This window comes from Lissotriton vulgaris, chromosome 1_1, assembly GCF_964263255.1.
Source record: "Lissotriton vulgaris chromosome 1_1, aLisVul1.2, whole genome shotgun sequence".
In the NCBI taxonomy this organism is placed as follows: Eukaryota; Metazoa; Chordata; class Amphibia; order Caudata; family Salamandridae; genus Lissotriton; species Lissotriton vulgaris.
In genome coordinates this window covers 946418088-946444706 of record NC_141685.1, presented here as the reverse complement: position 1 = coordinate 946444706, position 26619 = coordinate 946418088, and positions in this window count along the sequence as shown.

Below are 26619 nucleotides of genomic sequence, written 5' to 3'. Positions count from 1 at the left end.
CAGACGTCATCAATGTAGCGAAACCACTGGAGTATGTGCTGTCGAAAGGGATTATTATTCTCCACAAATCTCTCCTCGTATTGTGCCATATACAATACGGCCATTTCCGGCGCATAAGGGCACCCCATAGCGGTGCCCTTGATTTGCATGAAGAACTCTCCATTAAATGAGAAATAGTTCTTCTTCAAGGCAATCTCTGCCAGTTTGATGATGAAAGTTGTGGGTACTTGGTGAGGTCTGTCTCTCATCTCCAGGTATATCTCCATCACCTCCAGCGCTTCTTCCTGAGGAATCTGCGTATAGAGGGAGGAGACATCCATGGTGACCATTAACTGAGTCTCTTGGTCAAATTTGGTCCCCTCTACCTTGAGTAAAAAGTCGGTGGTATCTCTCAAATAGGATTTGACCTTCGTCAAAAATGGTTTTAAAAAGAAATCCACATACTGGGAAAGTGGTTCAAGGCAAGAATCACACCCAGACACGATGGGGCGTCCTGGTGGATCTTGGAGGCTCTTATGAAAGAAGACACCTCAATAGTCATCAAACAGGCCGACAAGGGCGGGGCAGTAGTCGTTTGGGCACGTGACAAATATTTGGCTGAAGGCACCCAGCAAGTCAACAACCAGACTTGGTACAGACGCCTCAAGGAAGATCCAGTTAGCGATATCCAACAGCTCATTTCAGAAACATTGGCAAAAGGGTTTGAAGAAGGATTTTTGGGCAAAAAAGAACATGAATATCTCCTGAAAAAGAGTCCCAGAACACCAGTTCTATACCTTTTGCCCAAAATCCATAAGAGCCTCCAAGATCCACCAGGACGCCCCATCGTGTCTGGGTGTGATTCTTGCCTTGAACCACTTTCCCAGTATGTGGATTTCTTTTTAAAACCATTTTTGACGAAGGTCAAATCCTATTTGAGAGATACCACCGACTTTTTACTCAAGGTAGAGGGGACCAAATTTGACCAAGAGACTCAGTTAATGGTCACCATGGATGTCTCCTCCCTCTATACGCAGATTCCTCAGGAAGAAGCGCTGGAGGTGATGGAGATATACCTGGAGATGAGAGACAGACCTCACCAAGTACCCACAACTTTCATCATCAAACTGGCAGAGATTGCCTTGAAGAAGAACTATTTCTCATTTAATGGAGAGTTCTTCATGCAAATCAAGGGCACCGCTATGGGGTGCCCTTATGCGCCGGAAATGGCCGTATTGTATATGGCACAATACGAGGAGAGATTTGTGGAGAATAATAATCCCTTTCGACAGCACATACTCCAGTGGTTTCGCTACATTGATGACGTCTGGCTCCTGTGGCAGGGGAGCCAGACCGAACTGGTAGCGTTCCACGATTGGCTAAACAATAGGCATGGTGACATTAAATTCTCTATGGCCCACAGCAATTCTAAGATGACTTTCCTTGATGTAGAAATGACATCCTGTGACGGGGAACTCATGTCATCCCTGTACAAAAAAGACACTGACCGTAACACCATTTTGCACCACAAAAGTGCGCATCCCCGCAATCTCAAATCCAATCTTCCGTACGGGCAACTGTTACGAATCAGGAGAAACTGCTCGCACTTGGAGGATTTCTCCTACCATGCTGAGAGGTTCTGTCAAGAAATGGAAAATAGGGGATACCCTAAAAAGTTACTTAAGCACGCATGCAAAAGGGCGCGCTATACCCCCCGTGAAACACTTCTCCAAACTCGACCCAAGCCTGCTCTTGACAGATTGGTCTGTGTGTCCACTTTTGGACCAGACACCCATAAATTGAGAAAAGCCATTTTGAGTAACTGGCATCTGCTTGCCAATCTTGAATGTCCATTCCCACGACCTATATTTGCGTACAGAAAAAACCAAAGCATAGGGCAGCAAATCACGAGAGCGGATGTTTCGTTACCTAAAAAGAAATGTGACTTATTGAGTCAGTGGGATCTCAAACCGATCACAGGCCACCACAAATGTGGCACCTGTGTAGTATGCCCCAACACCATTGAAGGGGATGTATTCACGCACGAGGGGACAAGATGGAACCATAGAGAATTCTCTAATTGCAAAACCAGGAATGTGGTTTATGCAGTCCAATGTCCCTGTGCCAAAATCTATATCGGTAAGACGACACAACAAGTCAACACTCGTATTTGCCAGCACAGATCAAGGCTAAAGAATAAAACCGCAAATGCCCCAATGGTGGATCATTTTCTAAATGAGAAACACGACATCAATGACTTCAAGTGGACGGTCTTGTACACATTCCGATCTTCCAATCGAAACGTGGATATCGACAGAATGCTCCTCCAGAAAGAAGCATATCTCATTTTAAAATTCAAGAGTGCGCAAAACGGTCTTAACACTTTATCGGAAATCTCAAGGGTCTAGATATTCCAACTTAATGCTGCGGCAGACCACTCCCATCCGGGAGGCTCTGTTTGTCTCTTTCCTCCTCTTCTAAATTTTCCAAAGCTGTACATGTATCGGTCACCTAATTACCAAAACGTTATTCTTTTAATATGTATTTCACTGTTCAACACACATGTTGGGCCGTAAACTACATATCCCATGATGCCCATTTTTTACCTGTGACTCATATACAGGTAAACACACCTGGCGCCCATCTTGGATTCGACAGAGATCGCCAGAACGCCTGAAGGCTGACACTAACTGAACACAGGTAGGCAATGCTCCCCAGCGCTGCTCTTAGATTCACTCACATTATTGTTCAAGGACGCGGTCTCATGCTTTTTCCGCCTCCTTTTCACAGCGGATGTCCCTTTCAATTTGAAGTCATGACGGGACTCCCTTGACAAGCATTTACGGAGCGCTAAGCCCGGTTGTTTGCTGATAGTAAGGTACGTCCTGTTTCCCATCTAATCGCAGTTAGTATTTCACACAAATATTTACTTAAAACTCTGACCTGTGGCCTCGCTTCTTTCTCTCAGCGCGAACAAGAGCCCTGGTCCAGCCTTCCCCCACATTGATTTACAAACGGCGACACAGCGCCGGCAGGCGGAATTTGCATATTCGCCTCGGACGGTACGTCCTTTTTTGTTTTCACTTCAATTCTTGATTGTGTCTGGACAATAAACATTAGTCTGACCACACGATTTTCATATTTGTAGGTGACCCTCATCTGATCCCCTGTTTTAGAAGCTTCACGTTGCACACTGAGAATTTATGTGCATTTCTTCAATTCCTACACTCTGGTAGGTTCCTTGCTGAGCGTCACTTTTAGTGGGAGATAGAACTCATATAGTTCTGATTTAATTCAATTCCGTTCTCTCTTGACAGACAGAACTTCACTTGTGCCCTGATGAGATTCCAGAAACTTTTACACTGGAATCGAAACGCGTCGGCCAGTTAGGAAGGAGTTGTTTTGAGTCAATTCAAGGCAGTAGTTATTCTGCTACTGCAAAAAGTCACAAATTCACTTTGCCTCTTTCTTACTTCCCCCCTTTTTTCTTCATTACTATGCTTGCTTTAATCATCATTCACAACCCGAAATGTTTCACTGTATGTTACACATGTTCATAATGGTTTTGTCTTGTCTTTGAATAATCACGTATTTTTGTTTACAAATGGTTTTTGCTTATTAGAACCAGGATTATATCCCCTTTTTTCCTGAATGTATTTCATATTCAAATTGTAAATAATTTTTGTATCTATGTGTCTTTATGTGTGAAAACATGCTTAAACTTGATTAATTCCCAGATTGGTTCGGTATAAATAAAAATACCTTGTTGATCACGACTATTGGTGTGCTCAACTTTTCCGCAAATGTGGTTTAAAATATAGGTGTTAGAGGCAACTTTTTGGTGTTCAGAATATAATAGGGTCCAGCCTCTTCACCTGTCCATAAGGGCCTGGCTCCTCTCTTTTCCCTGTGTGTGCATATTGTCACCTGTAATACTGATTACCTCCAGCATGGTAGGCTTACTGTTAGTCTAGAGTAGCACAATCTCTAATAACGCACCCTGCAACACTTACACAGTAGTCACCTCATACCAAGCGGTATCGGCTTGCAGCTAGCCCGGTTGCCTCACACACACTGAAGCCCTTCCAATACAGGGGTACACGATTCATATACTAGAACATTGTTTGTGTAAGTTGAACTCCTCCTAAGCAACTGTAGACGCTTCTGTCTAATGGAATTATAGCGCCCCTGTAGTGAAACTGATTCTCTGTATGCGCCCTGACACCTATGCACCGAGGCCGCGCTATATAAAATACTTATAACGATGAAGCTACAGTTCCTGCCCCGCAGCATGAAGGAAGCATAAACCTTGGCTTGAATTACTTCAAAACGGTTCTTCTACGCTGCGCTCTGACACCTAGGGCAATGTTCGCGCCTGAGTGTGATACGATTGTGTAACATACACGCACCACTTTTCTCTTGAAGGACAGCTTGTAGTAACCAATGACGTGCATCGGTATCAATTACTATGGGTAATATACTAATAAATCTGCATTGCAGTGACACCAGGGTACGTGCACATGTAAAACGTCCCAGTGGGAATATGACACTTATGCCTTCCAAGCTCTGGCTTATAACTGATCACGTGGCAGTCTTGATATTACTAGTACGATGAAATTGTCCAGTGCAAATGTCATGCCCTCCCTACTACCTGAGAGACGAGCTATTTTGAAGAGAGTTCTCTTCCCCATGACTATGGAAATGTCCACCCAGTGTGTTCCAGAGAGAAGCGAGTCTGCTATTTTTTTAAGAAGAATCCCTCTTCCTGTAGATGGCACTCTATTGAAATATGCCCCAATTCACTTTCTCTTGTAATACGAGCTCGCTACCTCTAGTTGTTGCGAGTCCTCCCTACTTTGCAATGATACACTCATACTTGTAATATGGAAGAACAACTTGCACACGTGTCCCCTTTCCTCTTGTAATGCACCTCTTATTGTTGTGCATGCTTGACACTTGCTACATGAAACGAGGCGTTTGCTTAAATGTGCTCACCTATGGTGCTCCCCTGTATCAGTGATGTTCCTATTGTAAGCGCTCTGGAATGTACCGGATGACACCTATTGTATTTCTATGGTGAAGACACTGACACTGCACGGGAAAAGTCTGCTGTATCTTGCAGGGATAAGCAAGTGTGTACCTGAATTAAGACTGCAGCGGTATGGGTAGCGTCATAACAGGCCTCAACCCCGTTTCCGACGCAGCGGACGACCGCTTACGCGTTAAGGCCCCAGTTCTCCGATGCGCTCTAAGCTCCGCTAATGCTCCACCCGAGCTGCACCAGGGAGAGCGCTCTTAAGGATGGCAGCAAGGTCAGGAAGTCCTTCTGCCTCACCCTCAGGTGACAGACCCGTCGCAAGCATCCGTCGCGTAAATAGGACGACTCGCCCCGGGATAATGGGAGAGCAGCAAGGCACAGGGAAAGGACCATGGCTTAAGGAGAAAGCCCTCGTAAATCTCAAGTGCCCTGAAACAATAACCTCGCGCTCACTCTATAAATCCCAGCTCCACTCTAACAAACCCCGACACCGCGTGTCCCCGTGCCTGAGAAAACCTGCCAGACCAGAGAAGGCCTATGGGTCTCTGCCGCGACCTCCCTATTGGGTCGCAGTTCAGAAAATAGAGCCCCAAACTTGCAGTGGCAGACCTGAGCCCGCACCCCAGTGTGAGGCACATCCTGCCCTCCTGCGACTGCCGAGGGGGATGGGCGCACCAGCCCGAAGAAGCAGCAACACGGACAGCACTACAATAATTAGACCATAGCGACGGCAACCAATCCATGTATCGCCCCCCCGCTAAACAGAACAACGCTCTCAGAACCATAAGATGCCTACCTGCCCCAGCTTGTAGGGCTGTGAGCGGATCAACTCGAACCAAGCCCCTCGACGCCAACACATGTGCAGTGACCACCGTGAAGTACGTACCAGATAATTATACTAAAAAAGGCCCCCCGTCCAACAAAAGTCGGAGACATGATCCAAATGCAAAATGGCCACCGGGAGGACGAAGGGGGGCGCGAGTCCACCATAACCTGGGGCACTGAACATAGCATGTGCTTAGAGGGGGGTGGGGGGATGGCAAAGCACTCCGATACAAGCCGAGCCCCCCCGCGGGGGCCGCAGGAGCGACCGACGCAGACTAATGATCATGCTGCGAATAGACCCTCGAGAATGGAAGAGCCAGGATGGAGGAGTCAAGCTGTTGTCCCAAGAGAAAACCCAGCCCAATGAGGAAAGCGTGACGCCCAACGCCATGAGAGCAATAGCCATTGTACCACCACGTTCCTTCTCGAAAAAAGGGGGGGGGACACCACAACATTTGACCAATATTAGAACACTGCATGACACGCTGCAAGAAGTCCCCACGTAATGCCGACAGACGCTGAACACAATCAATCGGAGGCAACAATATGCGGGCTGCAAGGCCACCGAGAGCGAAAATAGGTCCTTCCAACAAGCACAAGTACAATTCATAAGCATGCACTAGGACACATTTGCCCCGAATCACATGGAACCAGGCGTCGATGGGAGTTGGGCTCGATAGAGCTTTGAACTTGAGTCAATCTATTACCGCACACCCAAGTCAGTCTTAACCATGGTATTCGCGCCGGACAGTCTGAGACATACTGCTTAGGGAAAAGCCAGCTGACTAAGGGCCATTATAAACTCTATGTTTCCAGCATACAGATAATATCCCTTTCATTCCACTAAATGATACCAGGATTTGCGTAAGCACAACCTAACAAAGGAACAAATGCGTTGATTGGATTGCATGTGCACAGGCTGCCGTGAAACATGGCAGCAAGCTCCAATCTCCTAGTATCCAATAACTCTTGCAATCGGTCAGCAATACCCACGGCCGGATGGTCACCTAACCCCTCTACATCCCATCATAATAGATAAGTGAAGCGCTAAGCAGTACCACCACGGCAAGACCTAAAAAAATATACCATTAATAATTACTATTTGGTCACTCAAATTGGTTCGAGCAGTTTACTCAAAAGCTGACAATTAATAACTACTATTTGGTCACTCAAATGGCTAGAGCAGTTTACTCCAAAAGCTGACAATTAATAATTGCTATTTGGTCACTCAAATTGGTTAGAGCAGTTTACTCAAAAGCTGACACAGACCCGCTCGCCGCGCCCGGTTAGGAATTGCCTGAACTTTCCCCGGGATCTGTTAAGAGAGCACTCTGCAGCCTCGAGCCAGCCAGGAGACTCGAACCTGGAATCATCTGCTCCGTGGGCAGGCGCGTTATTCATTGCGCCACTGGCCCGGTGCAAAGCTTGCTAAGGAAAGGAACAACGGCTGAACGTTCTACGAGGTGACAAAAGCTCGAGGAGGCATGTCAGCAGATGGCGACAGACAACCAAAGAAATGAAAGCGGCGTGCGGAAAGAGGACAGCGGGTCGCCCTAATAACTGAGAAATCTGCCTGATACACCTACGGCTGCTACTATACCCGTCCTTGTAGGAAGCGCTGAATTTAAACATATAGCACCTTTTTACGGGCGAAAAGGGGGATTACAAGTCAGCCATGGGTGCTTGCAGTATTATGCACACTCCTGCACAGAGAGGGCTCACGAACGCTTGCGGCGCTCTGTTGCAAGGGCCCTGCGACCTAAAGGCGCTTTGCGAAACTAGCCACCCGGCCATTAACATTCGGGTTCAAAAATTGCGCGCGTGAACGCAAACCAGTACTCTGTCTAAAGAACTCCAATCTGGACTTTATGAAAGACCGAGCAGCAATGCACAGCTTTCTGCCAAATATGTTGCTAACTTAATGAATGCAACATCGCAACATCAAAGGAAAACATACGAAAGCGGCATTGAAACTAGCACTCACCCGGGCAAACACCTCTTAGCCCCGAGAGGCCCGAGTACGGGCGCCATGACACCTGGCCAGGACAATGAGGCGCTGGTGAACCAAGCCTGGCGTTCCCAAACACATAAGTGTAAAACCCCAAGGTTTGCACTCTAAGCCCTGTTTCGATCCATTGAAGCGCCAATAATATCAATTACAGTACGCGAGGTAAACGTAAACAGAGACACCGAAGCACTAGAAAGGGGGACCGACGAGGAGGGGGGGGGGACACCCGCCAGAGCCTGCACAAGTGGCCCCACGTGCCACCGGACAAAGAAACCTGCCCCACCACAGCATCTCTGTGGAAAATGACTCTTAAAATCTCTCCACTCACCGTCGACATCAGCAAAACCCCTCATCGCGACGCAAGACCGGAGCAACCAGGGGTGAGAAAAGAGCGTCCCCAAAAAGAGCGTCCCCGAAGTACTGCTGATCGACGTCCGGAGCGGCAAAGAGGCCTAAAAATGGCAAAGGGGGGAGATATAGCCCCTCTGCCTGCCTGCCGCCCCGTACGCGCGTCACAGACCCGCCCACCTCCAACAGGGCATCGCCTGCCCTGGGGAGGAGTGGCTGCCACTTGTAGGGGACGGGGGACAGCCCTCCGCGACTAAGGGGCCCGCCCTCCTGATGGCCACTGCGTGGTCTCGGGCAGCCACATTTCTTCCTCAGTGGCTGGTGGACTGAAACAGTGCATGACGGTTGTCTATTTCCGTTTTATGGCTTTCCCTGAATGGGCTTGACTACACAACATCATGGGAAATGGAGTCCGAAAATTATTATCCACAGATGGATGCACTCATACTGTCTGTTATTTCAGACCCTCGAATGGGCCACAATAGGCATCACCATCCTAAATCCATTCTATTGCTCCACAATACCCTTTGCATTTACCAAGTATCATGGCCTCCTTTAGCTGGGGTGGTTCTTGCTTGGCGACAGGACGGCCGCCCATAGATTCTGCTCAGTGAGTTGCCCCTCAGGTACGCAGCACTCGAGACAACAGATTGCTGCATTCAGCTTTATTGGTACGGATGGTTGATGTTTCTCTTTCAATCAAACAGCATTTTCGACAGCCTGACACGTTTCGAATTACATTTCTTCCTGAGTGGCTGGCGGAATGAAACAGTGCATGACGGTTGTCCATTTCCGCTTTATAGCTTTCCCTGGATGGGCTTGAATACACAGCATCATGGGAAATGGAGTCCAAAAATTATTATTCACAGATGGATGTGGTCGTAATGTCTGCTATTTCAGACCCTTGAATGGACCACAATAGGCATCACCATCCTAAATCCATTCTATTGCTCCACAATGCAATCAGCAATTACCACGTATTGTGGCCCCCTTTAGCCGGGGTGGTGCTTGCTTGGAGACAGGATGGCCGCCCAGAGATTCTTCTCGGTGAGTTGCCCCTCAGGTAAGCAGCACGTGATCAAGGCATCCCTGAAGGCCGAAACGCGTCATGGCGGTAGTGCTGGGATTCTCAATCAATAAATACCTTGCACGAAGACTTGGGTCCCTATTTGTCTTTCCTGCACAGATTGTTGTGACGAAGTTCTTTTGCATATATATATATATATATATATATATATCTCAAAGCTCTAAGGATCCGACCTGCTGGAGACGCACTCTGGCATCCACTGCAGCAACCTTCATAAGGTAAAAGCCTGATCGGCGAGCGAATCCAGTTTACAGCATGCCTGTTGATTCATGCTGGATGTGTTTCGTGCTCATTGCACTCTTCAGCGGCGCGACAGTCATTTTGGCGCACAGGCCACCCCTCCCACTTAAGAATATGAGCCCTCCAATGGGCGACTCGAATGAGTCTGCGTTGGTTTGTGGGTCCTGTAGTGTGTGCCTCAGTTATGTGCCGCTGTCTGAGATATTTCAAGCCCACCAATGGGCCTCCACTCACACATCTGGCTTGTCAATCCTCCATGGATGCCTCCACATTGAGACTCTGTGATTCGGAGCTCCGTGGCTCCAAATTTCCGGGTGGTGCATCTCCCGCGGCTGGGCGGGCGCGTATAAATCACTGTTGCGCAGCTGAAGAGTGCAATGCAAAAAGGGTCCTGCATCAGCTCTATGCTTAATAGTAGTGAATTCAGGAGGATTATATCTGGAGGGGCCAGGAAGGAATATTGGTGGTGGCTAGTCAGTGAGTATGTGTATGCACGTCATCAAGGGGAGTGACTGAGAGTGCAATGAAATGAATATTTAGGCTATTGTGATCTTCTCTTTTTCTTATCATTACCTCTCTCACCCATCATGACACTGTTATTCCCATCGTCCCAAACCCATTTCTTTTGCTATTGTTTCTTGCATAGATTCATGTGTTTCAAGTAAATTGGTGTTTTGCTGATAAGTATTTAGTTTGTTTCTGAAGGGTGACACTTGAAAGTACAAGGACCAACGTCTTTTATCATACTTTCTGCACTTGTTAATGGAAATCAAATGTAACTGCAACCCAAGGTTTTTGTGTGTACTAGCTAGGGACCTGGTTGCATACTGGCCTTCACCTCAGGGATCATTCCCTGGGCTGCCAATTATATGTTACTGCCATAAACATCTCTGCTTAATGTTTTGATATGCTTCAACAGGAGGAGAGGTAGGGAGAGTTAAGCAACACTCGCATTCCCCTGTTATAATCAGTAAACAAGAAAAGAGTGTCAAATGGTTATCCCAGACCACAGTCAGGAGCAGCTAAGAAAGGGGTTGACGGCCTCACTCAGGACGTTAAGGAAAGCCCTCACTCACCACCTGGTGATGACATGTTTCATCATCAGGCCCCACCAAAGAGACCGAGTGCCTCTTTGGTGTGCTACAATGCCACATCTACTGCGGAGCAGGATAGTGAGATTCAGACGTGTTGTGCAAAGTAAATTAAACTAATAAGTGGTGAGGGTTTAAAAAGTCAGTAGTGTATCAGAAATAATTGTATTCTTTGATAACTAAGGACAGGTTATTAAAATTTTATGTGTTTGGAAAAGAGTCCACAATTAATTGAGTGGTAGTTTCCTTACTAATCAGTCGACATATTTCAGCCATGAAACCGTGTAATGTTACCAGGCATTCTTCAGGACTTATTGGTGTATTAAACCCTGGCGGTATGGACGCGCTAAGGCCCACCCTTACCTAGGGACGTGACATTGAAAATAACAAAAAAAGGTGAAAAAGTGCAAACATTTTTGGGGAAGTAAGATTTGCTTCCTAATTACTCCTGGTTTAGGAGGCTTCCAGCTTTATGGTATCTGCACTTTTGTGGTGTCAGGGAAGTACACCATGGGTCACAGGAGGGGGGTGGGAACGTAATTGGCACACCGCCCTCGACGCTCGGCACCCTCAGTGTACCTGCATCACCCTCAACTGGACCCCGAAGATTGAAACATGTCATCACCAGGTGGTGAGTGAGGGCTTTACTTAACGTCCTGAAGGAGGCCGTCAACCCCTTTCTTAGCTGCTCCTGACTGTGGTCTGGTATAACCATTTGACACTCTTTTCTTGTTTACTAATGTTTTGATATAACATCCTAGCTCCATTTGTGTATTTTGGCTTGTCTTGTGTGTTTCAGCCAGTGGATCCACGTCTCTAGACCAGTGATAATTGCACCACACGCGTTTCTGTTGCTTCTCCAGTAGGGTGCAAAAGCCAAAGTGTACTCTTGCTTTTAATGGACAGTTACTACTGTACCCAAATGGGCTATTAGATGGCTTACATTTGGTGGCAGTTCTTTTTCAGTATAGTAGTGTAGCATATTGGCGTTATATGCACTAGGAACCTCATGGTTCTTGTGAGAACTCTAGACAGGAACAGCGTAATAGGCTGGGAGGTGTCAGGATGTGGTTATCTGAAAGTATCATGTAATGTGCAGTGCGTGAGTGTATGCTAAAGAATAAAGAAGTGTTTAACTGGAGCTCCTGTGTCGGTGCTTCATCTGCATGCGCCAGGGCTGGGGAAGACGGTACATCTGGCAATAAGGGTGGGATGGGTGGCCCGAAAACAAAACATGGCTGCTCTCTTTGAGAGGTCGTAACAGTACAGAAAACTGCTTGTGCGTGCTATGTGTGCCCAAGATCGATACAAAGCAGTCTGTGACCAGTACAAGTGGAGTCAAAACACTGCTACAGCCCTTACACGGCTAAAGAAGAAGGTGAAAGCCCAGTAGAGGAATACATTAAAAAAGCCAGTCAAACTTCTGGTGAAGCTGTCATCGAAACGTTGTGCTGCACCACAATTACAGAGCAATTACTCAAACAAAGCAGATAGATAACAGCAGCGACAACCAGGTACGAGAGACAGAGAATTTACTCACCATCAAAGACTACCTCAAATCGGTTGTGGTGAACCTAGTGCTAGCACAAGATTTGTGTTTGCATAAGTTACAGGCTGACTTTACTGTGAAAACTGAAGAAACAGCACGTTCTCTCGAAGGCAGAAAAGGAGAGTGCAAAATACAATGCAGTTGGGTTCCTGAAACCACCATAGCCTTTCGATACTTCTTAGAAGCAGAACATTAGTCCAAGATGAGCTGCATGGATCGAAAAATTCGACGACTTCATAGATGTGCTAGAAGAAGAAGATTAAAAGAAGGTCATCAAATACTTGAACAACCTTGCTGGGGACAGGGTGAAAGAAACGCTAAGAATATTTCACAAACTGAAGTAAAATTATTCCTAAAGGTAAAAGAAGCATTAGCAGCCAAGTCCAATCCAATGACAAATGTTGACTATGAAAGGTATATCTTCAGCCAAGCACAGCAACAGGGGGGTGAAACAATGGATGATTTTGTCGAAAGATTTAATGCATTCATTAAACATTACAAATTCAGTGACTTCACCAACAAAGAAGCCATGCATCTCAGAATCATTGATGACTGTCTTTTAGACTCGTTTAGAAGATGCATTGTAAGAGAAACGCACAGCTTAGAATGCTGATGGATGTGAGGGCAGAAGAGCATGCAGGTCTACAACCTGCTGACAAGGACGCAGGAATAGGTCACAATGAATCACCCCTAACTGTGAAAAGCACGCAGAGGCAGAAACATGATGCACGTAAGCCAATCTCTTTGAAGAAATCAAAATTATACTTGCAATATAAATTTGTTTCCCCACAAAGGTGAATGTTCAGCCATTGGACAGGTCAGTAAAAGTTGTGAGAAAGAAAATCATTTCATAACTGTGTGTCAAGCCAAATAAAAACTAAAGTGTGTCACAACAGAAAGTGAAGATGGATGTAAGAACATTCCAAAAGCAATCTCGCCATGCCCACAAACCAAAAACCAACATTGACAAGTGGAGATCAGTCAAAATAAATCGTCATCAAGTTCATCGTAAAAATGCCTCAACGTCGATATTGAGAACCGAAGAAGAAGATGAGTGTGCCTTGATCTTATCGACCGTCAGGCAGCATGCACATGTTGGATTAGCTGCATGTGAAGAAGATCACAATTCAAAGAAAACACGCCAAACAAAACAACCAACTTCTTTTGAACACTGCCTAAAAATCACATTGAAAGTGATTAATCACCCAATAACTTTCTTCATGGACAGTGGTGTGATTAACATCATGCCCAGGGAAAAGATTAACAGCCTATCTCTTGTGCTTTGCCTTACCCTGCAAGGCACGAAGGTCTATACCTGGGGCGTGTTTGAACCACTGCAAAGCCAAGGTTTGTTCACAATAACAATGCAACACAAAAACTCATCGGTTCAAACACCATTCATATTCTGCAAGAGATATCGTTGAGTGCCAGTTTGCTCAGGTTTACCACTGCTGCTGACATGGGGTAGATATCCCTCAACTACAATCATTGTGCTCAATCTGAGATCACAAGCAGATTCCCAATGTTGTTCCACGACCAGGGAAATCTCAAGAAAATTTAGGTATAGCTTCCTATCAACAACATTGCAGAGTTACTATCATCTACAAGAAGCTGTAAAGATTAACCAGAAGCTCTCCTGAAATCCACACCATGGGTTTCGTCCAGAGTCATAGTGCCCAAAAAGGATAGTAGTGGATCTGTGCGCATTTGTGTTGACATGCACCAGGCAAACAAATCCATTGAGAGAGAGACACCCTAGTCCTCACATAGCAGACATGATCATGCAACTGAAAGGAGTCAAAGTATTTTCCCATCTTGACCTGAAGAAAGGATACCATCAACTTGAACTAGAGGAGAATTGCAGGTACATTAGTACCTTTTCGACTCATATTGGGTTGCTCAGATACAAGAGACTGAACTTTGGAGTATCTTTGGCTGCTGAGATATTTAAGGATGTCATTTGAAGAGTAATTCAACCTGTCACAAATGCTTTCAACTATAGTGTTGATATACTGGTTTTTGGGATAATGCAAAATGAACTCAACCAAGTGTGCCAGTTAACCCCTGCTGCAGGCCTCGCTCTGAATGCTGCAAAGTGCAAGTTTCCCAAGACCAAACTCAAGTTCTTTGGGCATGTGCTCTCTGATGGTCGAATGACTCCAGACTCAGATAAGGTGCAAGCACTGCCATCCACTTGCCCCCCAGATGTTACTATGCTGCCATCCTTCCCAGGCTTTGCCAATTAATTCTCAAGATACATTCACAACTTTGCTACTGTGAGTGCCCCATTAAGAGACTTGATAAAGCAAAATGTACCTTTTCATTGATCTCCAGAGTGCAACAGAAGTTTCAGAGACAATTAAACATGCGATTGAGAATGCAACTAAAATGGCCTATTTCGATCCCAAGTTACACAATTACTAACCGTTGATGCAAGCCCAGTCGGCTAGAGACAATCCATGCTCAACAGAACGGTCATCCAAATGCTCAGAGTCATATTGTGGCATATGCCAGTCAGAGCCTGTTAACAGAATGTGCTCTCTCTCAGCCTGACAAAGATTCTGGCTGTGGTGTGGGCCTGCAAACATTTTCATGTGTTCCTCTTTGGAAAATGGTTTGTTGTCGGCACAGGCCACCATGAACTGCTCACAATTTTCAAAAATCTGAATGCCAAGGTACCCCCTTGCATTGAGAGGCGGAGGTTAAGACTTCAGGAGTATGACTAGGAGGTTATACACAACCCGAGGAAAGATCCCTCAGACTACGTTTCATGAGTGCCTCTACATCGTCACAGCTCTACATTCAAGACAGCTAAAGCCTATCACACATTTATAGTAAAATCCTGCAGTGGCTCTGCTGGTGGAACAAATCACTGATGCCACCAATAAAGATAAGGACATGATCATTATCAAAGAAATCATTGCATCACAATCATGGAGAAGAAATACCAGACTCATAGCCGATGATGTTGAAATTCAAAAGTTTAAAAACGTACAGAATGAGTTGTCAATCCCCCCAGAAGGCATAATACTAAGATGTACATGAATCGTCATGCCTGAAAGCCTAAGGCAGAGAGCCATTGAGCTTGCTTGCTCAGGATGGGCACCATGGTATTCTAGCCACCAAAAGAACTCTAGAAGATCAAATGTGGTTCCCTCAGTTAGGGAAGCGAGTGGCGAAGAAGCTGAAAGCGTGCAACATTTGCAACTGTTTATCTTCTAAGGTGACACAGCACCCAGTTACAATGTCTGATCTTCCTGCACATGCTTGGGAAAGGGTTGTTGTTGACTTTTTGGGATCTTTAGGAAATTACCCCATCTCATGGTAGGAATCGATGAATACTCCTATTTTCCTTTGGTGGAACTCCTGTCATCAACACCCCATGACAAAGTTATATAAGTCCTAGATGATCTACCCCTTATCTAATTTTTACAATTCAGTAGGAAATCAAAAATAAACAATGTCCCACAGAAATATAGTTGACTTCATTTATTATCAAAATATATATTTTTCTTTTTTATAAATAATCTCATTACAATAAATACGACATTAAAGAATTCTGTATGAAATTCATACAATACATGAGAGCCCCAATCTTTTTTTTTTTAATTCTAATTAAAATAGAAACTCATACGCCATTAATCTTACCAGAGCGAGGTTAAATTTGTCTACTGAAACCAGCGCAAGCTCACTCATTTAATGGTTTGCTCTTTACACAGAACCTCTCGTGCTTTGTTTGTTCTCTACTTCTATCTATGGACCTCAGAACTGACCGAGAGGTGAAGTAATTCCAGGTAGAGGCATAATCATTGGACAAACATACCCCTAAAAACAACATAACATAATCATCTCTCTATCCATTCGTGACATGTAATCCAAAAAGCTTTTTTCTTGTTTTTTCTTTTCGTGTAGCCATATCTAATTTCATTACATATTTCAAAGAATTAAACCAGTCTAAATAAGCCGGAGGGGTACATTTAATCCAACATTTACAAATTTGTCTATGCGCTAGTAAAATGAGATAAAAAATAAGCTTATTATTATCAAATGACAACAGGTTGTAATTTGGGAAGATGCCGAAGAATATTAAAAGACTGCTCACCTGAATTTCGAACCCAAATATTTCTTCCATACCTTTCCTTATCAAATCCCAAAATTTCTGTAGACTAGGGCAGCTTACAAACATATGTACATCATCAGCTTTTTCCCTCCGACATTTTGGACAGACAGGGATTGTGCGTTTTGCAAACTTCAATAATTTGAGAGGAGGCCAGTATACTCTGTGGAGAGAGAACATATGATTGCTCCTTAAATTGGCAGCTTGAACTGTAGAATATAATAGCTCAAAATATACTTGCCATATATCTTCTAAGCTTGCGCTTGGCAAGCACTCGCCCCACAGTTGTACTGGTAGCATAAAGTCCCCGTCTGCCAGCTCTATCAAGAGCCAGTATAGTGTTGCGACTTCTTTTTTGTTTTGTTGTGCTGATCTTAACATGTTCTCAAACTCATTAGTACTACCAACCACATCGCCAACCACTTGCGACCAGCTTTTTATCTGCAAATATTTAAATTTCGCTATGCGATTATCCGTTTTCAATCTTAGATCTTCCCAGGATATCAAAGATCCCTCTGGCATAAGTTGTTCCCAGCAAATTACACCAGCCTGTTTTAGCGGTGTAGCTAATGAGTCTTTTGTCCACTCCGGTGAGCCAGGTGTGTCCCATATAGGCGCCTCAGCGCTATAATATCTGATTTTTAAAAGCTCTCTAATTTTGCTCCATGTAGTCGCCAAATCTCTTAATGTTTTTAATCGAACCTTTTTAAAGAAGCGAGGGTCTCCAAATTTATACAAATATGCATGTTCTGCTCCTTTTAAATCCTGCACTATTTCTCTGTACATTATACCTATATCTGAGAAATTGGGCTCATCCAACAGCATCTTACCAGCCTTCATTAAAAAGATCCATGCATAAGTGATTATATCCGGTGCGTTCAAGACGCCCTTATTTTTTCTCCTTCAGATCTTCTTCCAGGAGATTCTCGTCCCTTTTGAAGCCCATATGAATGAATTAATTTTTGATAGAATTTTCTTCAGACTTTCTTCTTTGAAGGCTAACGGTATATTTTGGAAGATAAAAATCAATTTAGGTAAGAGCATAATTTTTACTAAATTCACCCTGCCTATCAATGTTAAGGGTATGTTTGTCCAACTTTTCAGAGACTCAGCAATTTCTTTATCTATTTTTCGTAAATTTGTACTAGGTATCTCATTTGTGTCTTGGGTGATTTGAATACCTAGATACCTCATTGCTTTCTTTGGTTGAAGCGAACAAACTGTATAATTCCACGCCATGCATTCTGTTTTATCTCATATCCTGAGATGTTACCGAGTTTTTCAGCCAGGCTTTATATGCTAGGAATGGTTTTCTCAAGATCTGATGTGTACTGTAAACCATAATGTCATCAGCATATAGTGAGACTTTTTTTCCCATTTACCAAATTTAAACGGCAGAATTTGATCTTGTCTTCTTATACTCTCTGTAAAGGACTCAATATACAAGTTAAATATTAATGGTGATAGAGGACACCCTTGTCTCGTGCCTCTTTGAACATGTATTACAGAAGAAGTATTACCGTTAAACAAAACTCTGACTATAGGGGCACGATAGATGGCTGAAATCACCCTACAAAATTTCCCTCCCAGGTTTGAATTCTCTAATACTTTGATCAGATAGCTCCAATTAACCAGATCAAAAGCCTTTGTGGCATCTAAAGTAATAACAGCCAAGGGGATCTTATACTCCGTTGCTACATCAATGACGCCAATCAAATTATAGGTTAGGTCTTGAATCCCTCTGCCTCGCACAAACCCCTTTTGATCTTTATGTATCAACCCCCCCATAATACCATTCAGTCTCCTTGCTAAAACCTTGACAAAGATCTTGTAGTCCAAGTTAAGCAGAGAGACTGGTCTATACGAGTTGCATTGGTTCGCCGGCTTCATAGGCTTTAAAATCAGTACCAACGTTGCCTCATTCCATGAGGGAGGCATAGTCCCTCCCTTGTCAAATATACCAGAGAACAGCCGTTTCATTATTGGGGTCAAAACTTCAGCCATAGATTTATAAAGCTCGGCTGGGAGGCCATCCGGCCCTGGCGCCTTACTTCTCTGACATGCCCCTATTGCCTTCCTGATCTCATCTTGGGATATTGATTTACTAATATTTTTGGAAGCCTCATCACTTACTGCTACCCGTGGATAACTCTGAAGCCAAGCTTCTAATATATCTTCCTGAGGCGCAAGTTCCTCTCCAACGAAAGCTTTTTCAATATCCTCTGAATCCTGACATATTTTTCCTGTATAGTTGCCCCTTACTACTCTAATATTAAATCTAGTTAACTCTCACTTCATTTTCCACGCAAGAAGTTTGCCAGAGCTTTCCCCATATTCACAATGTGCCATTTTACTGGCTTCCCATTTCTTCCTCAATCTACCAACAAGTATCCCTGCTAGGTTCAATCTACATGATAATAACCTATCTGTTAAATCCGTCCCTATACTTTCTCCTTGCGTCATACTCCTTTGTTCTAGTTCTTGAATTTTATCCTCTATTTCTTTTATCTCTGCTTTGTATTCCCTCTGCCTAACAAGCTGGATGGAAGTGATACATCCTCTTAAAAAGGCCTTATAAGCGTCCCATACGACCTATGGGAGCGCTATCTATATTTTGTAGAAAAAAATCTTTCGTCTCTCCCACCAGTCTTTCTACAATTTTCTCCTCTCCCAAAATCGATCACTCCAACGTCCATCTTTTACTTTTTGGTTTACTGAGAAGTCTTAACGTTAGAGTTACAGCAGTATGATCACATAAATGGCCTCCTAAATGTTTCACTTCTGAAACCCAACTTCTCAGAGTCTCACTAATCAAAAAAAAATCTGGCCTGGATCTATGGCCGTGTTTTTTTATTATGGGATGTATATCCTCTTCCTCCTCCTTCTCTTTCTCTTCAAATATCTACCCATCCTAGTTGTTTCATCATACTTATTAATAAAGACCTTGTTCTACAGTTTAGTAGTGCCCTACTATTTAAAGATCTATCCATTACGGGATCTGGAACTAAATCTCCTGCAAGTACTAATGGATCTTGAAAAGGTAATAGCTGAATACCCAGAGTACTCAAAGGTTCAATGACATCCAGATTTGGACCATAATATCCTGTCATCCTGAATTTATGAGAATAAAATTTTATATTTGCTATGGCCCATCGTCCCAGTTTATCCACTTTAGACCCTTCAACTACTAATGCAGGATGATTCTTTAAAATGATTGCCACCCCCTTTGCCGTAATACCTTGAGAAGAACAAATTACCTCCTTAATCCATTTTCTGTTTTTACATATAGACCTTATCTCTTCCTCCACTAAGTGTGTCTCCTGCAAAATTAAGATTTGTTCTGGGGCATCTTTTAAATATTTAAATATCCTCTCTCTCCTTTCTTTTACCCTTAGCCCATTTACATTCCATGTCAACACCTTCATATAGATTGCTTGATCAGCTAACACCTGTGTCATTAGGCCTTAAGCTAAGTAATGTTTTCAGAAGATTTATCATGGCGTTTTGGACACAAAAAAAATTCTCTTTTTTTCCCCTATGCTCCCCACCCAGTGCTCTTTCCTGAACCCTCCCCCGCGCCCCCCTGTTCTCCCCTGGAGAACCCCCACTATATCTCTATAAGGCCCTACCTTGGCCCTTGAGGCCCCCCCTCGGTCGGGACAAAAATTACATACCCTTAAGCTCCTAAATAGCTGCTGAATTTGTATTTCTTGGCATCAATTCTATTTTATTTAAGAATGATTTTCCTAAGGCTCATGGTGATCTACCCTATCCTTTCAGATGAGAATTCCTCATTTTTGTTGCTCCATTAATATTAAGTTCTTATCTGTAATCTCCTGCAAGAACCCTTCTGCATCCTCCCCCCGTCTAAATGTATGCATTTTGTTTTTAAACATCACTTTCAATGTAGCTGGAAATTTAAGTTGAGCAGTTGCTCCTGATTGATTAAATGGTTCCAGTAGCTTACCTAGCTCCCACTGCCGAGAAGCCGTTATAGAAGAAACATCAGACCGGATCTGAAAGGTAAATCCCTCTGTGCTCAAAGCACAGAGGAATGCCAAAATCTCATCTTTTAAATTATAAGTCAAAAAATGAATCAGTATTTTTCTGGGTCTTTTTTTGTTCGGGTTTAGCCTTAAAGGGTCTCTATGTACTCTTTGAATGTCCGCACTTAGCACTTGCACTGAACACTCTATATTAGTTGTCTGCTTAATTAACTTGATTACAAACTCCTTTATATTTTCTCCTTCCGCTCCCTCTGGCACTTTAAGTAACCGTAGGTTATTCCTTCGTTGGGCGTTTTCAATGGATTCCAACCTGTCTTGGAAACTGCTCTCAGATTCTTTTATTCTTGCTAGGTCTCTCACATTTTTATCCACTTTTCTTGTTAACTCTTCCAACTTGGTTTCTAGTACTTCTGCTCTGGCTGATAGTGAATCCAACTTATCTACCATTTTCTCGCAGAAGACTTTAATTTCTGCCTGATTTTTCTCTGAGACATGAAACCTATTTCTCATCTCATCAGTGAGAGTTTGGAGGCGATCATTAGATGTTTCCTGTAATTTACACTCCCTCTCCTTTCTCACCTTTTCAGGAGCAGCTGGGAGGCCCCCATGCTTTTCAGAAACTAACATTCCATGCTTTCCCATGGCTTCCCCTTCTACCCCTGACTCTTGTCCTATTGAGAGACACGGGAGATCTGGACAGTCTACTAATAACTGATACTTGAGGAGAACATATCGGCCGGCGGTTAGGCGGTCGCGAGGCTCCGAGGTCGGGACTGGATTTATAAAGTATGGACTAAGCTTTCCGAAAGGAATAATAATGCAGTTATAATCGGTGCACTGCTGCTGAGTTTGGATAAGGAAACAGAATAGCGTATATGGAATATAAAAAGAGAAATTGGGATTTGAGACTTACGGAGGTGGTCTCTTTTCTTCCGGCCTCTGCTGGAGCTGTAAGGGGGTTGTAGTGGCTGATAATGTGAGCAGTGAGTGTGGGACAGCGCATGTGGAGTTGGAGCAAGACCGGAGTTAGGAACTGTTGCGGATCTGACTGGAGCAGGGGTGGGCGTCCTTTTCTCTGGCCCTGGAGCTGCGGGAGTCAGTGGTAGGAGCGGCAAGTGCGGGGACCGGCGGGACAGGCGGGCCGGTGTTGACGGCTAGGGGCCGCGGATGGTGTCGCGGAGGCGGGCAGCCGGCAATCGCGAATGAGATTGCAGTCACACTTTGGGAGTTGAAGTGGCGTTAGAGGTGGCGGGGCTTTTGGAGGCTTCCCAGGCCGCCTCAATCGCAGCATTTCCCCCCGTGGAGCGAGCAGGGGATACACAGGAGGTGCAGGTCACGCATTGGTCTCGGGCAGCTTCACAGCTGCGCAGGGGGCGGAGGGTGGCGGCGAGGCTCCCGATTCATGGAGGAAGGGGGAGAGGTGGAGCACGAAGAACATCAGAGAGCTGTAACCAACTGGCAAAGAGAAGTGGTTTAAAAACTGCACCCTGTGAGGACCCCAACAGCAGTAAAAGCAGCAAAAGCATAAAACAAGAAGCAAGAGCGACACCCGTAGTAGTTGTTGGACAAGGGAAGGGCGTGAGTAAAAGGGTGGCACTAGGGAAGAAGGGGGGATACCCAGTAGATTAACATCACGTTTTCTCTTGAGGAGCTCAGGATGTGACTTATTTTCTGAGGCAATAGACTTGGAAACAACGGAAGCTGATACAATTGGGTATAAATTCCATCAGGTTAATGGTTCTCCAAGTCAGAAGGCTGAGGGTCAGGTGAATTGTGTAAAACAAAAACTGAAGACTAAGGCAAAGAAAAAAGTAAATTCTCCCAATCAGGAACATAAGCAAAACAAAGGAATTTCTCTTACACCCTCTTTGAAGGACTCCTTTAAAGTAGTGCCTAATACATTAATACTTAAGCCAGTCAAGGGGATGTCTAAAGACAGTACGGAGGCTGGTGTGGCAGGGACTACAAAAGATAATATTGGTGGTACTAAAGGCTGCCTGTCTATTCGGACAGTATTCCAACACAGAATAAGAGCCCCAATCTTGTAAAGAAAGAACCAATCAAAATCAGTACATGCCTTCACGAATAACATTAAAAAAAACATATAATGAGAGAAAACACACAAAAGTGACACAATGAACTCCAAAGAGAACACAATTTACAAATTACACACAATATACATAATACATAAACAACGAAGATGCGCGGACGCGCGTTTCGGGGGTGCCATGTACTTTACACCATCCTTCATCAGGGCGCAGAGTTCATATTTTCATTCAGTGGAAATGAGCCATCTGTCATTATGAATGTATTAAAACGGGCTCTACGCAATGTAAAATACTATATTCTACTATTCGAAAATGAGCTAATCCGTGTAGGTAAGTCTAAATATAAAACTGGGAGTCCTCGACTCTGGCAGTGCTGTCTCCTAAGGATAAAATAGTGTCTCTAGGATATAACATAGATTGCCCTGGATACGCCTAGTCAACTGCGTGATGAAGAGGAGTAAAAGGATGAGGAATATAGATCAGCAGCCAGAGCCTCAGGGCATGTCTCATAAGCTGTTGTTCATCGCAAGAAAAGCTCTCAACTGTTTACCCACTTCATGGCGCGTAAAATAGGTTGGCCAGTCCGACCTGTGGGGAAAATATAGTACTCTTAGAGATATCCCTCGTGGATGCTGCCAACTCTGAGCATCAATAATATATAGCAAATGGGAGGATACTAAGGGGATTCCGCCGAGAATAAATATACCACCGTCTGGGTCATGCGTCCTACGGGGTAAACCGTATTCCTGTGGGTCATTGTTTATTTCTGATATCTTACTGAATTGTAAAAATAATTAGATATGGGGTAGATTTTCGTTTACTGTTGTTTCCTTCCCTGGTTTCCCCCTTATTTATTACATTGTCAGGGACCCTCTTTTGTGCATTTTGCATATAACTCCTAGATGACATCACTGCGACGTGGGACCTTCCTGAAATCCCCAAGTCTGAAAATGGACTGCCCTTTAATAGCAGAGTTCAAAGAATTTCTTGTCCAACTCAACGTCAAACACCAAAAGAGAACTCCTGTCTGGCCCCAAGCCAACAGTGTTGTTGAATGAGTCATGGGTACCCTCAAGAGAGTCATTAACGAGCATCCCTGAAAGGACTAGACCTGAAACAATCCTTATACCAGACCCCCAGAGCCTATTGCACAACTCCTCACTCAACAACTGGTGAGAGTCCAGCCACCTTGCTATTTGGGAGAGCAATCAGAACAAAACTGCTGCAATGAATCTCAGATTGATTTGTCAACAGTGACCAAGTTCGAGATATCAACGCAACTCAGACAAGGAAAATGAACACCTGTGCCGACCCACATTGCAATTCCCAGGAAACAGTCTGTGATAAAGGAAACATGATACTGGTTAAACAAAAGTGAAAATAGAAAACTGGCACTCCTTTTTCAGCCGATCCTCTGCAGGTTGTGGCACCCAAAGGACATGGTGGCAGCCCACCATCCAGCACAGACCATTTCTTGGTACACAGACCGTGACATTTGTCGAGTCCTTGAACCACATGAGAGAGGACCCCTGCTAGTAGGTACGGCTCAAGCACCTGAGCCAAGTCACTGCTTTCGATCAAGGTGGACTCTGATCATCTCAAATCACCTGAGCTGGCACACAAGTTCAAGCGTCTTGCCGACTATATGAAGAGATGTGCCTGCTAATGTCTGACACTTTTTATTTAACACTAGCTTACCCGTCGCGCGTTGCTGCGATCTCAGAAGAAATGAAATTTAAGGAAACTTGTTATGATAACATTCAATTTACATTGTGTCATTTTTATTGAAACTTATTCATTTTAATATTGAAAACATTTTAAAGTGTTGTTTTAATTCTGTTTATTTATTCGAGTGCTTGTGGATACACGGTATTTTTTGTTTTTCCGTCTGGTGCGTACACGAATAAATCAGAAAGTTTTCCGACGCGTGAGCTGGCCACATACAGTTGTCCATGTGAGAAGCATGGGTTCTCCAAATCTAGTCCACACACTTGCAGCAATTGTCCTTGTGTTTTGTTGATGGTCATTGCAAAAGCGAGTCGCACCGTAAACTGTAAAAGTTCAGTATTGGAACGATTATGAGGGCCCTGGGGGCCGATATTTACCAAATGTGTCTTCTTTTTTTTTTTGCCAGAAACCTTCACGGGAGTGTACTCAACAACTTTTAACAATTTTTTTTTTTTTTTTTGCCAGAAACCTTCGCGGGAGTGTACTCATCAACTTCCCAAAGTTTCATGGCGATCGGATGAATGGTGTAGTACTGCTTAAAGGACAAAGAGACATACTTTCGTTTTTATATATATAGATAGGAGGAGATATAGCATTATAGCGTTAAATGCACTAGGACCTTCGTGGTTCTGGGGCAGGGTCTAGACAGGAACTACGTAATATGCTAGAAGGTGTCAGAGTGTGGTTATATGAAAGTATGATGTAAGGCGCAGTGTGTGAGTGTATGCTGAAGATAAAGAAGTGTTTTACTGTAGCTCCAATGTGGTGTACTTCACCTGCATGCTCCAGGGCTGGGGAATATGCTACAAGTAGCCCAAACCTTTTTACCAGTAGCCCACAGAAACTTGTCTACCATACCTCTTTGTAAAAATTGTGTTATCTCTCATAAATTGGATTCTTTAATACCTCCTGACAAGGTAGGGTGTGGTGTGGTTGTGCTTGAATGTAGTGTGCCACCATGCATAGCAGAAAAGATAGCGTTTCCTTATACCAACGTGAATGTCATTCCGTTCTAGCTTCAAAATCCATTGATCATCCACTGGTTTCTGTGACTTAAAGACACCATAGTTGTTTCTCCCACGTTTGGATTTTGAGCTTTAATCTACATTCAACTCGTAGGCCTGCCTGAAACTAATGGCTAAGCAGAAACAGAGTGGCGTGCTGGGCAGCTGCCCTGGTGATCCTGCATAGCTATAAGCTAACCAGTGCTTACCATATCTGACCTGTGCCTTGAATATTGCACATCTCTGTGGCCATCTGTGCTCTCTCCATCCCCCTCTGTGTTGTGCTGGGAACCTGTGCAGCCATAGGAGAGTCCTTCTTCAGAATGTCAGAACTGTGCCTAATTACTGTTTCTCATCTGAACTTCTGAAGAAGCTGTTCATCAGAAACTTGGAGAGACATCTGCCCAGGACTTTGTGCTTGGCATGTTAAATCACTGCATCTGTCCGGGAGCATGCACTGCCCCTTGACCTGCCTGACTTATGGAAACCTGAATTGTGCCTTCTTTAAGCCTGAGAAGTAAAGAAACACTCCCCTTACTAGATGTCTAGAGCTTTGAGGTGTGTTCTCTCGGCTGATCCTAATCTTCCTATTCCAGAAGCATTTAAAACCATCAACTTTGCAATGTACAGTTATCGAGATGTCCCACCTCCTCCAGGGAGAAAACAGGTGTCTAGTAGGAATTCGAATTATTGTGGGTATGTTTGCTTCTAGAAATGTTGACCACAACCAGCTGTGGGTGAGGTACATGTTTTAAAAGTTTTTATAGCCTAGGGAAACCACTGACATGCTGCTTTAGCTTCCAACCCCTGTGGCTCCCTGAACCCTTTCCTCTGAAAAAGGCTGGTCTCTGAACTTTTCACATCCCACAGATTCCTAAATGTTGCCAATAACTGGATACGCCAGTAACTAAAGAGGTTGCCCAGATTCCCCAGTCCCCCTTTGAGGTTTGAGTGGGGAATCCCTCTACACTTCTTTGTAGCAGCTTTGACTCAGTTTGACTGAACTACCTTGTTTGAAGCCATGTGGCTGCAAGGAAACTCTGATATGTTATTGTCACAGGGACGCTCTGTGACCCGTTGTGTTACAGTTTAAGTGTTGGTGTTGAAGGTGTGGTAACAAGAGTCTGTTTATAATCAAAAGTCCCCATCTGATATCCAGGCTGGAATATAGAGCAATCTGCCCAGAAGGGCTGTTCTGACAGATCAGTGTGTGACCTAGTTGTTTGGCTGTGAGTGGGCCCGTTTCGTGGCCTGGGTGGCCGGCCTTTACTCTAGAATTTCCCTGATAACACCACAAACTTTGCCTGCAGCAAGCAGAAATGCATGCAGTCTCCCATAGCTTACAAAACACCCATGCAGCTTGTATTTACAAGTTCAAAACTGCTCTGATGTGGGCCACTTTTTTAGCTACCCGATTTGCTAGTGCCGGCCACTTTTATTTTGGTGCCACACTGGGAACCAAAACCGGCCCTCGCAAAGTGCCCCCCCTTGCAGGGCATTAGGGGTGTGGCCGAGCTATTTGCCATGGCCGGTTTTGGATGATTTTGTTA